Here is a 15,846-nt window from a genome sequence, read left to right on the forward strand (position 1 = left end):
AAAGGCACCTGGGAGTAAGAAGTGAGAACATGAGGGGCAGGAAGAGTTTTCAGGTAGTTGCTCAGGACACCAGAGTTACCAGGTAGGATACCCCCATGCCTCAGCTCTTTTCCTGACTGCTTAGCAGAAGAAGAAAGCCTAAAGAGGGCACCTGTTCTGCAGACCTTGGCAGTCAGGTAAAATCTTCTGTTCAGGAGCAAAACTCTTGTGAACCTCCGCTCAGCTCACAGCAATTCATTAACTCTATGCTAAGAAGGAGAAAGAAAATAAAAAACAACTTTTTTTTTTCCTTGAAGGTGAGATTGCTTACCTTTGGGTAATATCTTCAGTCCATGTACAAACACAAGAAGAAAGGAAGGATAAGACACAAGTCCAAGCTTTGATCTAGACCTCCCAAGGGCCTTGGCCATACATTTCCTATCTGACCTTAAACAAGAAATTTAATCTCCATGCACTAATTTCTCACAGTAGAATATTGCTTTAAAATGATTTTCCACTCCTCTTCCTTGTTGTGTCTAATTTAGTTGGGGTGGGTGAAAAATACTCATCCCAGGGAAGTCAAAATATTTCACTAATTCCAGCTCCACTGCCAAATTATCATTTGCTCAAGAAGCTCTGAACCAACAATCTGGAGGTTTTAAAGAATATTTTCAACACACATCTGTCACGGTTGATTTAATTTCAGTAGATGTTCTCTCTATCAGAAGGACCGGCTGCTGTCTCCTCAGGACATTTCTAACCCTCTCCAAATCAAATGGATATTTTGGAACAGGTTAAAATATTTCCATGACATGACATATGGGTGAAAGTTTCCATTATTTCAAAGAGATTGTATAAATTTGACATTTTCTTCTGTTTCATTGTACAAATCATTGTACATAAAAGCATGAATTAAAAGAGAGAAAAATAATAAAAAAGCCTTTAGGGTTTAATCTGGATTCTGTTGGTTCAACTTTTTATCTTGCTAGAATCACATGTATTTGTGTCCACCAAAATCTTTTCCTCTGCATTTTTATGAAATTCATAATAAAGTACAAGATTTGTCACATGTCACCCAGCTCTGCTAAGGGCAATTCAGTTGTACATGCAGTGCAACGTAAGAAAGTCTGAATCCAGCAGCTGGCTCTTAATATATGGTGGCTACAGGCTTTCTGACGTGTGGGTCCACGAGGGTACCATATCAACCATTTCTTTTTGATGGGAGTACTGTGGGATTTAGGGAGGACAGCTCTGAAACATTTTAGATGACAAATTGCTGCTCAACTAATTACAAAAAAATATTTTTTCCACAAACCCATTTATTTTCATATATAAGAAAATGCAGCATCTATTTTCTTTGACAGATACTGATGAAAATCACCACTCTGAAAATATCTTCTATCACCATACGTCAGTTTTACTAGGTTTTGCTAACTAGTAAATTTAAATTTCAAATATTTATTGTAGCTTTAATTCAAATTTTGATTTCATTCAGAGCAAAGACAAATATTTCTTTTTTAGGCTGTTTTGCTTTAAAATAATATAAAAACCCTGGAAGTTTTTCTTAAGCTGTTAGCACTATTCTTCTTGCTGCTGCATTAGCTTGTTTCTTCATGTTATTTCTTCATGTATTTTCCACACAGATCACCTCTGAAATAAGGACTCAAGTTTTGTTTTTAACAGTGTGACAACATGAGAACAGCATCGGACTTGATGATCTTAAAGGTCTTTTCCAACCTAAATGATTCTATGACTATGGAAAATATCTTAACGACTCAACCAAAACTCATCTGTCAGAATTTTCGAAGTGCAGAGCTGCCCCAAACTGTATGCAATAATATTTGTACTCCTTGTCCAGGCAGGTGGTAAGCAATATATCTTTTGGGATATGCTTGCCTTCAGCTATCATCACATAGTGCATTAGTTACCTTAAATCATGTATAATTTGGCAAAAGCTATTGATATGTGTCAGCAAGCAATTCATTCTGCTTCAGTGTTGCCTGATTAGGAAAGATGCTTTCCTACAGCTAAAAAACTGCGTTTTGAAGCATGGAGGTCACCGTCCCCTCAGACCTGAGAGCAACATGCTGGAAAATTTAGTAGACAAACTGTTACTCGTTATTGCTTCTTTTAAGAACGTTTCCCTTGCACCGGAGAGTGTCCGAGCCAGTTGCAATTTTGCTTAGTTCCCAATTCAGTCCAGTTTGAAATGGCTAGCGTGAAGGAGATCTTACAGTCATCAGTGAAGACTGTGAATCCACTGGCAGGGAGAGGCTGTCACTGAAGTGTGTGATCTTGTGAGGCCTGGCAGAAAAAAAACCAAACCACACAACAAAAAAAAAAAACCACCCTAAACCCGTATGTGAAATATCAGTGGAATGCCTTGCAACCCACGCTAAAGGCACAGGCATGCTGCAGAGGCTGTGACACAGGGGAAGGCAGTTGCAGAAATGGTGATCCTCACCTAACTCATCAGCGGAACATGGGAAAGCAGCATGAACAAATCCTATATTTTATATGACCGCTCTCATATGAAAAATCTTCTGGCCTAGAAGTTCTATGAAGTTCAGTTCATTTTATACGGGAATATGAAGAGCTACATGGAGCTCAGGAGAGATTAGCTTATGGATCCAAGGATGCTTCAGAAACCTACATCACAAGGTGACTCCCGGAACTGAACGGTGACCGAGTGAAAATTCAAGCTTATCGTATTATTATGATTTCCTATACTTTATTCATCACAGTATCAAGGTCCTGGCTGTGATGAAAACATCAGTCTGCTGAAGGCAGGCACAGCTCATTTCTGCCATCAGGCATTAGCAGTCTGAAGGTCCAGAGGAGAAGGTAGAAGGCATGGAATCAATAACCACCTGCTTCAGAGAAAATAATGTTTAAAAAAATCCTCCTGGAGTGAAGGACAGAGAGGAGAGGGGACAATTCATTGATCTTTCCTGAAAGTCAAGCTTAATTTCTTTTTCAACACTCTTAAAGCTGACATGAAAGGTGTTATTTTTTTCACTCAGACTTTTTTTTTTTTTCTCGGTACTGTTATTTCCCCTGTGAAAAGCCATCTCTGTGCTCTAGCAAGTCAAGGCAGGAAAGAAAAGGAGAACCCAGTGGGCAGACTGGGCAGCCCCTTGAGCACCTGAAGATTACAGCCCGTTATGACTACCAGTTCACAATACTTGTCCTTCAGCTCAAGAGCTGGCAGCCCCTATTTCTGCTGCTGACATTCCTCCCACCACTTCTTGGCCACCTGTAGACACTGGTGGAGAGCTCTCTGTATTACAAGAAGGAAAATCAGATCAAGCCAACCTGGGATATTCTGCCTGAGAGCTAAAGTTTCACAGGGGAGAGGGAATGCTCAGAGCCCCAGTTGCTCTCCATCAAGGCTCTCTGCAAACCCTGGTAGTCACCTGATTCACCTTTCAAGGCATTTGTGAAGCTATAGAGGTGAAAAGAACTGGCTTTTCCCCCTTTGTCTTCAATAATGGCTGAGAATTCAGCCTGCCCTGTGTCTCTGGGAACGAGGACTGCAAGAACAGGGTTGGGTTACCTTAATGTGACCCTTTAATATGGAGAAATTTCTCCCCTTCTAGCTGAGCGCCAGTTCCCAGCGGAACAGACCTCTCCCGCCTGTACATCTGCACGGAGGGAAATGACAAAATGTTCCAATTTTTCTAAAATGTCAACTTAAAAAAACACACGCGTGCAAGCCCAAATAGAAAACAGATGCACTGTGGTAGCCTGGGAGATGTAAATTTAAGGCTTGGAGCTGTCTTCACATCCCTCACTACCACTTTTAGTCCTGCTTTCACTGGAGCACACCTGAGGCCTGCTGGCAAGACACTTCTTTCAAGGGTGGGTGACTCCCCAGTTGAAAACAAGCCATGAAAAAGCCTACTATATTTGATGAAAAAAAGGTAAACATAAAAAGAGACACTCCCTGCAGTTGAATCAGATCCTGCCAACTTCATTCCACTTTGGCTCGTGTTCACCTACGGAAGCCCTGACCCATTATCTCTAAAAGCAAGAGCATATAGAAAACGTATCTCCTGTAGTTTCTGGTTGCACTGCTGTTCAGTCTTCCCACTCTGTAATGGGAAGAGCAGATTAGGCATGGACCACTCCAAGTGTCCTACTAACAGAGGCTCACCCGTTATCTGTGCTGTTTATTAAAGTCTGTTCTTACCCATCCTCACTTTATTTTCTTTCCATTTCTTTCCTTTCCCATTACACATTTCCTCATAGATCAAAGACAAAACTCACTGGTGGAAAGGAACTTGAGTACAGGTCAACATATCTGGTGCATTCATTCATAAGAATTCATTATTTGGTTACATTTTTCAATAATGAATGGCTTGGATCAAAATTGAGGACCATGATACAAGACCTTCCTTGTCTCCAAAGTTTATTGAGTCATGGAAGTGTTTTGTTTCAATTCTGCTGATGGATTTTTAAAAAGTTAGTGGCAGGGAACGACATTAAAAAATCAAAAGCATCAAGAAAAAAGAAAATGGGGATAGAAATTAAACATCAATAGGCTCTGAGATACCTAAAGAGAGGTAGGGTGCCAAAATACTCCTTGGAGACAGATCCCATGCACCTGGAAGCCCTGCATGTCCAAGCACCCATGTCTCTTAAGTCCCCAGCCTTCCTGAAGACACATCACACATTAACCCAGCAAAGCTCCAAGACTTGGTCACCAATAATCCTCTCAGTAATCCCTCAGAGAGCCACTGAGTGATAATGCTGGAGCCTCCGGCAGGCTGCTCTGCAGTTTTTGAATCTGAGTGTGGTGTCCACCAAAAGCAAAGCGAGAATAAGCTTTTGCTCATCTTCCACCACTGCTTTCGGAAAGTCATGGTCACAGAGGAACCTCTAGATGCAGAGCCTATCAGGACTCAGGAAAGGACTGGAAAGTTTGTCTTGGCAGTAAAGTTATCCTGAGCTCTGATAAACAGGGCTCATAAATACTACAAGAATTTAAAAAATAAATCAGTACAAACTATAAATATGTTGTATCAGTCAGTCTTTCCATGTGCTCCATGTGTGATGCTTGAAGGAAAAGGGCAGGTTAAAATACTGTTTTTTCTCTCCTCTCAAGCTCCAAGTTTCCTAATATATCCTTTACCATAATGCCTCGGATATTAAGTGCAAACTGAGAGGTGGTGAATATTACTTCAATCCTCCTTCCCTTTATTTTTGTTTTTCTCTTTCCCCATTATTCTTTCTCTCCACAGCTCCCAATCCCACCCTGACTTCCCTTTTGCTGGCCTCTTTTTTTGCTGATAAAACCCTTATTGGGATTTCTAGAGATACTTTTCACTCCCTTCTAGTAACCGAACCTCTCATTAATCGCTGAGGGCCGTGCCCCCCCAGGTGCATGGCACGCTGCCACGTGTTCCTGAGCTCCCATGCAAGCACCAAAGGCCAGGGCAGTGAAGCCGGAGGCTGTACAGCTTGTGCTATGCGTTGGCTGCCCCGATAGCACACGAAAAACAAATGACAGGTCACCAACAGGGCTCTGGCTCCATCCCAGCTGGGAGTAAAGGTGCCGCATTAATTCTTGTAATTCAAATATTTAATTATTCATAAGACACATGAGTGATTTCCTCCAAAGTTTTTCTTTATTCCATTTTCCAGTCCACTTAGGATTTCCACCAGCTGCTGGAGCAGCAAAATCCCAGACACTACTAATGTCTCACCTTGTACCTGTCCATTCCTCATCATCTCCATCCCATCTCATGCATGAGTTTCACATTTATGTTGAAAACTCTGTTCCCTGTTCAAAGTCTGCAGTTACAGAAGATAGAAAATTTCCCAAACAAATACTTCTTCAGCATCCCCCTTTAAATGAAGCAGCTAAAACTATCCCATGGGAGGCATCAGTACCCACCAAAAGTCACTACCTCTAAAACAACTGAATTGAGGACGCAAATCCAGATTTTTGCTCTGAAATGTCAGCTAATTTGTTTGTTTGTTTATAGCAAGCGAAAAAGAGGAAAACACTGTCCTTAAAATGAAATATTCAGAGTGAAAGGAATAATTGTGGATAAAAGATAGGCACTGCCAGCAAAGTGCCAAAAGGACCGAACCTGTGATCTGTACTTTTCAGTATGTTACTAAATAATCTGGGGAAGGAGGTAAGAAATAAAGCAATGGACTTCTCCAGTGATAAAAGAAACACTTGAAGGAAACACTAAAAGTGATTGCAAAGAATAATAAAAAAAACCCAAGCAAACATACAAAAAACCAGGGGTGGGCAGGAAAAAAAAAAGAAACAAAAGCCTAAACCTTCTGTTTTAAATATCCATGCAGGCTGGTGGACTAGTAGCTTTTACCATAGAGGACACCAGTCCTGGAACCCCTGTGGAGAAATCTACAACGAAAATTCTGCTCACAGGTCAGTGACTGTCAAAAAAGGCAACGAGGTTTTAGGAATAGTTAGGAAAAGACTAGATAACAAAACAGAACAACTTGGTTATGCTCCTGTAAGGATGGAGAGCATCTCTGTGTCTTGAATACATCTTTTCCTCCACTCTCAGGTGTGAAAATGGATGTAAAAATGCTATGGGGTCACAGGGATAATCAAAGGTATAGAATAGTTTCTGTATGAGAAGAGAATAAATAGATTAGTTGCCTTTTGCCTGGAAAAGAGGTGTGAATGAGATCACAGAGATTTCAGAGATCACAGAATCACACTATTTTAGAAAAAATGACTGTGGAATTAGTAATTTTTCTCACAGCAGAAGTGCTGCAGGTCAGTAAATCAAGAAAACCTTAAACGAAGAAAAGGATATATTGCTGCAACAAACTTTGACATCCAAAAATATCTGTGGATTCAAAATTCTATCAGATACATTTATGGAAGCAAAATTCATCACAAAACCCTTGGGTGTGAAGATACAGCTACAGAGGGTGGCTCGTGTAGCTCCAGCAACAGATTCACAGAAGCTGTTAAGTGCACGTGAGTCTGCAGCCATGTGTGTCAGGGAGGGGTGTCCTGGGGGAAGTGCCCATCCATGTGTGTCCTGTTCTTTATACTCTTTCCTAAACTAGTTGCAGTGTGTCACGGATGGGAACAGGACGACAGGCTACATGAATTTGGTCTGACTCAGAATGGCCACTCTTATTTTTCATTATATAGACTGATGTCATTTTTCTATATTTTTTGCATACACTTTATTTTAATTTTAGCTTTCTGTCCATGCGTATTCATGTTCAGTAGCTCATATATTTCCATGCCAGAGGTAAATAAGCTTCCTACCCATGCATGCTTACATAAAATAACAGAGGCATGGCACGAACCACCACAATGATCTTTCATCTGTCTTCATACCTGCAGAAGACCCAGTGACCTGCAACCAAGTTCCTCTCTCCATTGGTCTTCTGGGCAGTGTGACCTAATCAGGACTAACTTGTCATCATTCAGCTGGAATTTCTACTGGACACAGAGCCTGGATATCTCCCACAACACATATCACAACTCCCACACTCATCAGCCTTCTTCTGCAGGTGAGAATCGGCCCAGAATCATGGTAGAACATTATCTCAGGTTCTGACTGGGACCCACTGAAACACCCATAATGGGACAAACAAGCACTTTTTTTAAGAAATAAAAATTAAGAAACCCCTGTGTCTCTTGATACGTCTCAAGCTATTTATGTGCTATTTGGCTTCAGCATGGAAAAATAAAGGTTGATTTTATAGAGGGCTTTTGTGGCCTTATAAAATGAAATAAGAATGTTATAGAATTCATTGCATCTGGACTGCTGGATATATTACGGTTGCCATCTGTTCTTTTAACACTGTTGATTATTTTTGTGTGCCTGGCAGATTTCTATACAAAAGAAACTGGAAAGTTTATTGTTCTTATTACTGTCTTAGTTAAAAAATGCATAAACTGGACAAATTTTTGATTACTTCATTGCTGATGCCCAGCATCCTCCCAGGCTTCTAGTGATGTGTTGCAGCTCAGGTTAGTGAGAGGAAAAAGCAGATAATAAAGGAAATAAAAGAAAGGATGGTCAGCAGCATCTAGATTAGCTGTCAGGGTGAATGTTGCGTTCCACCTGTCTCTTAATTGTGTAGCATGTGCTTTAGGTATTTTTATTAACAGACATTTATGTCAGTATACAGGGAGGGCTTCTATGAGGTAAAGTATCCCTCTGTTCTTCTTGGAAATAGCACCAAACTGCTCCTCACCCAAGCTCTAAGAACAACTGAAAGAGATCAGTATGTCAAGGTGGAGGTCCTCAGAGCTGGTGGTGGAGTACAGTCGAGGGCACATCTATTCCTGCTATCTTCCTGACTGCCTCTTCCCTCAAACTAGAGTTCATACACACACACACACACCCCAACTACCTGAATGTCTGAAAACCACCTTTTCCTGCTCTGAGCGGAGATTTTTGTATGTTGGTAGTCTCTCTCAACTCATGGCTAATCACTCCCATCTTGTGCTTTCCTTCCTGCCCCAGCCTGCTTCCTTAGGCAGGTTTTTTTAGTTTCTGGGTCTGTTTTGACCATTGCATTCTGACTTCTTGGCTGATTATTTCCTTTTTGTCTCCTTCAGGGTACAGTCTCTTCTCCAGCTCAGCTGAAAGAGAAGCAGAAGAAAGGGAATGGTGGAAGGTGAAATGCTTTCAGTGCATATTTTTGCTATTTTTTTTCTAGAGGAAAAATCTCATCCTCAATTCTTCTGCAACAGGACGCTTCTGGATCTGGTATTATTACAGTCACCCCTCAGCTAGAAGAACTTCGACTGACCTATGGATGTCTGGTGCTGAAAACTTCATCTACAGGGTTTTAGTAAGTTCTGGAACAGCAACGACTGGGAATACTCTTTTAACCAGTATATATATGGACCACTTGAGGCTACCCTAATTCAGACACAAATTCTTCTTAGGAACGTTAGTGGATGCAAATTTTTCTTGGGAGCATTAGTGGAATACCATGAAATAAAATTTTCTTTGTTCTTAACTGCCTAAGCAGAAATTTTTGTCCAGAAGGATGAACAGACCAGAATTTTTATATTATTACATCTTAGGGTTTTTTTCCTGAGCCATTGACAGAAATAACTTATATTCCAAACATTGCACAGGGGAGAATTTTGGCTCTATTGTTGCAGTTCTCTTGGTATTCCTGTTTATGACCTGCTTGTTTACCTTACCGCTGCTTAATTTCCTTATTCTTCTGGACTATTTCTGCTCCCATACCTGAACTGATTCTTTCCTCTATGTTCTTGTCTTTTTTGTTTCTGTCTTCTGCTCATCTCTCTGTTCTCTTGATCACACAGTGGAGAGGCCCTTTATGTCACCAAAGCATATTCCTACCTCCAGTTCTTGCATTTTACAAGAGTTATGAAGAAAGAAGTGAAGACTACAGAAAATAATTTATTCACTTAGAGCCTAATCTTCTCAGTCTATGAAAGAAGATTGACAGCTGACTTGATTACAACGCCTCTGCACATTTACAGGCACACGGTATTGGCTAACGATGCCTGCTAGAGTCTAGATGGAAAAAAAAGACAAAATGAAAACCATTTGTAGAAGCTGAAGCCAGACAAGTTCAAACGGGAAACAAACTACACATTTTCAAGGGAAGCTTGCCAACAGAGAAAACCCCTGAAAGAGGGAGTAAATTTTCCATCATTTGTCATGTGATTCAAATTGCAGATTAAGGCACATTGAGATGTCAGTCTCTACGCGAGTTGTATCTATATGTGGGTCGAGATTCCCACTATAGCGAATGCAGATTTTTGGCAAGATTCGGTTGCTTATACATAGATATATCTCATGTCATTTTAGGTGCTGTGAGGTATTCTACCTGCTTTCCAGATGCCTCCTTGAGAAAGGCATTCAGATCCTTGAACCTCCTGTGTCAGAGCTGCCAGGTCTTGTGGTTGTCTGTGATACTCAGGGCTTTCTCATACAACTTTAGACCGTTAGACAGTAACTGGAGTCAAAAAGTCATTGTTTTGGCCAAATCATTCTCCTTTAGATGAGAGGAAATACTTTCTAAACTCCACTGATTATATTGATTAGGGACTTGACTCATTTGCACCCTGGCCCATCTAAGATGCTCTGAGATAACCCTCCTGGCTACCAGCTGCATCTTCCTCAGGGCATGGCTCTCCCATGAATCACCCATTAAAGGCAGGTCTGTGCGCATGCCTTGGCTGTGCTAGGTTACCTCAAACGGGATAAAGCATCTGTGTTTAGGCAATAAATTACATCTGTAGCCAAGACGGGTGACTGAGCCTAGAGAGCTATTCACCTAACCTACACGTGACCCACTCCTTTCTGGATCAGCATCTGGAAACCAGGCAAGATACCCCACAGTGACTAAAATAAAACTAGACACCTCTATTTATTTTCCTACAGTTACAGGAAGTTGTGGGATGGGAACAGTGACTTTTTACTAAGGGAACACTGAAAAAACTCACCTGATTGAAATACACGCAGACTTCTTATTAAGGTTTTGTAGGAAAGGGCCCAAGAAAAGAATTATTCAAGTATCAAAAAATTCCAAGTGAGAGAATAAATTCCTGGCACATGAGGAGGCTGTAACTGTTTACACCTGTAGGTGGTCTTAATTTCAAGTCCCAAAGGTGGCATTAGATCACTTTGTCTTTCTCAGGTCATCAGGTTTCACCTGGTCACCCTTTAACAAGCCCGAAGAGTTTTGTTGGACTAAAGGATTTCAGTCCTCAGCAAACAAAGCCACATTTCAAGGCAGGGACAGGAAAGTTCAGACTTCAGGGAACCCATAGGTGAATTATGCACCGTTATGCCAGCAGGTAAAATATGGCTCATATATGAGAGGAAGCTGAAATCACCCTGACAAAGGGGAAAATAATTTCCAGACCAAGGTCAATGGTGTCATTGTGAACACCAGTGCATACGATGCCAAAGCTGTCTGCTTCTAGCCCTTGTGAAGTTTAATGCTTCATTGGAAAGAAGAAACGGAAACTCAAACACCTACACAATGCTTGTACACCCTCGGTTTCAGAAGGCGATGTCTTGTTATAACCAAACGTTGCAGAACATTTTATCTGGCTTCTAGAGGAAAAAAAGGCATTGCCAATTAATGGAGAAAAAAGGTCAACAACTAACTTAATGCTGATGAGATATGCCAGTGACTACCTATCAAAATGGCATGAATTATGTGAGTGAGTTTGATCCATTACTGTTCCTGGTCCAACAGTCAAATCTTCTGTTTCCAGTTGCTCAGCAAGAAAACCAACTGATCACAATGATGTGAAAAAATAAATTGTGGCCTTTGAAACCTGACCTTATCCATTTTCTTTTGCTATCTACTATATCTTTTCCTTCTTTGCTAATAATGGGAAACTACTGAAGTTAATTTTAATCTAGGGAAAATAACGTTACTGTGATCTCAGCAAGACAAATTGTTCTAGACAACAATTCACATCAAGATCTGCACTAATGGTCAGTGTGTTAGTCCCACTAAGTCACCGTCGGGAGGGGCAAATGTCTCCAACCGCAGAAGAAGCCTACAGATGATAGTTCCAAATGACAGTGGAGCATGGCTCTCCATGTTTTTTGTAAGCAGATGGGAGAAGTCTGTGTTCTGATCTGAAAGCAACGTCACTGGGTTTTCCATGATGCTGTGCTTAAGTTAATAACCCCTCATGAGAAGGACTTGGCTTTACATCAATCCTGTGCTACTTAGTTGAGAGCTGGCCCCTTTTCCAGAACGTGTGAAGTTCAGGTAGAAAAAGCACATGACTCCCCGCAAAAGACTGTGGCGTAATGCCCCATACTCCTGTGCTCCCCAAAGGCTGAGGAGAAAAGAGGTGGACTTCATCTCACCTAGCTTTAACCGTCTCAGAGTTAGACATCTACTCTGAGCAAATCATCAAGCCTCCTACAATCAGTGGGCAGCGAGGGATACTTCCAGGTTCTGAGTCATCCTGTCCTGGCAGAGGTGTCCAAAATAGCTGGAATGAGATGCCTCTCTCTCACTTCATTGACTATTAAGGAAACCTAGATGACTGCTTTGGACCACAGGCATACATTTCTGGTGGTTAAAATTACACAGGATAAATCCCTTTCTCACTTCAAAGCTTTCAATAAATTTGTCTTTATTTTCATCACATTAGAGAACCAATTAGGAACTTCTCCACAAAATTTGGCTTAGAAAATATGTAACTGTTATTTAAGTATATCTCCTAATGAGAAACAAACAAGCAAGAAATGGAATAGAGAATCTCTTTAGCTCTGAAGATATTTGAAAACATATCAAGCAGGAATAAGTTGCAAAGATTTTTGTTTTGTTTCGCTTTGTTTTGTTTTTCTTAAGAGTTGGATTATATCATGACATTATATATTTGTTAAATGAGTTTGGTGCTTTGCATTAGCTACTGTATTGCAGACGTACAATACTGCAAATGTATACACATGCAGAAAGTCTGTTTCCATTGTGTACATCAAATGGTTTGATTATTGTGTTCTTATCACCCTTCTCCACCTGGATCTGAAAGAACCAAATGCCTAGATGGTGGTAGCAAATTTCCCCTTCAAAAGATCTTGTTATTTTAACAGAAAAAACCCCAAACCCAACTGCTCTCAAAAAAGGAAAGTGCATGAGATCTTCATGATTTACCACATCTATTCTGTGCTCTTTACTTTGGCATAGGACATTTCTTTCCAAAAACCAGAGTATTTTAATACATCTCTTGTATTCTGCACCCCTGCCATGACAGGAACAGGTGCCTTCCCTTACTTAGCTTCAAGGATTCTGCATATTCATTGCATCTTAGGTCCTATGGGTGTTGCCATGACAAAGCCACACTGGTGAGGGACAGGCCAGGACTCTATTCCTTATTACTCAGCTTTAACCCGAGACAGAATTTAACTTGCAGTTTAAAATAACTAAGTTTGTCTTGTAGGAAAGATTCACTTGTTTAAACGTAGACTTTTAATGGCAGTTGACGCATCCTGACATATTCTGTTTGATGCTACTGAACGTTCAAAATGTCTTGTAGGTCCTGCATCAGATCTTTAAGCCCCGTGTGGACCTCTTGGAAAGGCATGTGTCTCAAACTTTGTAAGCACGTTAGACAAGTTAGGTAACTGAATGGCATCACAGCAACTCACATGAGCAAGGAGCCTCAGGTCATGTTATAATCACTGCGGATCTAGTCAGTAGGATCAAAAAAATTGAAAGAACCTTTTAGCACACAAAATGCAGGTGTTCCATTTTTCATGAGCTGAATGACTCTAAATAACTATCTGAGGTTTATGTCTATTCTCATCCTTGTTTGGGGAGGTAAGTACCTGTATTTTAGGTCTCATACCCTGGAGTTGAGTATCTAAATTGGATGGTTTGAATATCACCTTCATATTATCTGGGCAGGCAGAAGAGGACAATGCATGTGCTCCTTCTGACCTGCTCTTTGGGTCCCAGGTGCACTGCCTCCATATGGATTCGTGTCCACATCCTTTCTCCAAGGTCTGAGCACGTCTTGCATTTTTCTAGGGATAAGTGTTTCCTTCTGTGTCATGTGGACCTTGGGATGTTTCCTAGGATCCCCTATGAATGCTACTTAAGTTATATTATTTTTAATACTATTGGCTCTTATTGTTCACCCCATCTCTCCTCATAAAGCATCTTACTACTTTGAGCTTGGGATGTTCACTACTACATCTAAATAATATTACAGGGTCATGTTGCCAGTTATCAGTGGATCACATGAAGTAATTGCCTTTTTGACCACTGATTTTTTGACACTTTTTGACCACTTGATTCTATGGCTAAGGGGACTCTTCTTGAAGATGCAGAGAATTCCTTCTTGTGCTATTTTCTGTTCTATTTACAACTACTAAGTTTTAAACTACTAGTGTGACAGGGAAGTCTAATTGGAAAACCAAGAGCCAAACAGAGGCTGTATCTCATTCTTCTGCTTCTAATGGTTCAAATATACTGCACTGCCCTTCCAGCAAGATCATAGACCAGGATAAGGCCTCTTCATCACGGAAAGCAGTCTTCCTGCTACTATGAGTGCTTAGTCATGTAATCTGCTATAGCAGCCCCGTGTGACATAACTGTTGCATAATTAAGTTAATCAACCCTTCTTTCAGGTTTGGATTTCTTCTAATAGCAACAGCCATGGAAAAGCAGAAGTGTCCCAGACATGAGGCTGTAGCTTGAGGATTAAATGAAACCATTACACTGTATTGAATAAATACGTTGTGAAGAGCCTAGATCAGGCATACAGTCGTACAGCTTAAAGAAGGAAAAAAACTTCTATATATTACCCACAACTCACTGCAAAATAAATTTGCATCATATGCCACCTAAATGCAATTTCTACTTCCACCCGCTAGATGGCAGCAAACATTAATTTATGTGACCGTGGCAGCTGTGCACGGTGTCCCTGAAGTCTGAATGCCAACGTGTGTGGTCTTGCGGGTTTGACTTACCTTTTTAGTACTGTTTAATGAAGGAAATGCATAACTTTGAGCAAATCAATTCTCGGACATCATAAAAGGTGTAGATTGGCTAAGGACCAAGGGATTGCTTCAGTACAAAAAGGGATGGAGTGGAAGCCTGCAGTATCTTTTCCTATAGACTAAATCAAATGTACATGTTTGTTCAAGGAGTGTTTTATTTTTAAGCCTTGACTAAGCATCTAATGTTGGGTTTTTTTGAATATGCAGTGAAAATATTTGGATCTCTAGATGTTCACTCACTAACACATTGCCTTCATTTCTGGCCAGAAGGCCAAGAATAAAATCATGTGTCGTGGAAGGCTGTGGCATCAAAGAGAAACAATTTCAAGAGTTTTATTGGGTATTTATGTGTCAGCTTTCCAAGAACTGTCCATCAAGTGAAATACATTTTCTGTTGCATCGGGGAGAAATACAAATCTTGCTCGTCACTGTTTACTGGAAATGGTCAATAAATGAAAGTGTCAACATAGTGGTTCCTGAGTCACTATGGCATCCAAGAAATTCAAGAGAGCTCCCTTGTGGGTCATGTATCATGTGGTAGATAATGAGGTGATGCTTGCATAAGGTCTTCTTCATAATCCAAACGACCAATGCAGGGAGTTGATGGGCAGAGGCAGCTGAAACCCTGAGATATTTTCTTGGAATCCAGCTTCTCAGCCAGCCCAGCCCCATCCTGCAGTGGAGGGGATCCCTACGGAATCTTTAGAGTTTGTCACTGTGATCAACATTTTTAGGTGTCTCTCCCTCAGCTCGTAGGAGTACATAGCATGTTATGGCTCTCCTGGCCTCAGAATTTGCAGGTGCCTTAGAGTACTGGTAAATCCCTGTGGAAGGTGTGTATTTCCCCTGCTGGTTGTAAGGTAGCCCAGGATGGCTAAGTTTAGACATAGGCATTGAAGTATGTAAACTTAGGAGATTTATGTGCCATGGCTGTTTACTGTCTTATCACCAACATATAGGAAGCAAATTAAATTTTGCTATTTCAATTTGCTTTGATTGTTTTGGTAATAAAGTAGGAGCTTCACAGGTACCGATCCGTTACAGTGATGATCTAATGACTTATCAGCACTATATTAGCGATTTTAACCTACATACAGTGAACTGGAAATAAGAGATCCTATTTACTCCTATTTTACATTTGCTTTTTGGGTTTATTTTATTTCCGGATTAGTTTGACAGAGGTTGACAGTTGCCTTAAATCATTGGCAAATTAGTGATTTCAGATTCAGATGCAAAGTCCTGTGCTGTAACACACAAAGAATATGGATGACAAAAACTGGGCAAGCAGAAAAGGAGGGAAGGATGGAGGGATGGAAGGCTGAAAGGATGGAGGGATGGAAGGAAGGAAAGGTGGATCTCTGATAGTAATTTCCATCTCATAATATAT

This window comes from Falco rusticolus, chromosome 4 (genome assembly GCF_015220075.1).
Source record: "Falco rusticolus isolate bFalRus1 chromosome 4, bFalRus1.pri, whole genome shotgun sequence".
NCBI lineage: Eukaryota > Metazoa > Chordata > Aves > Falconiformes > Falconidae > Falco > Falco rusticolus.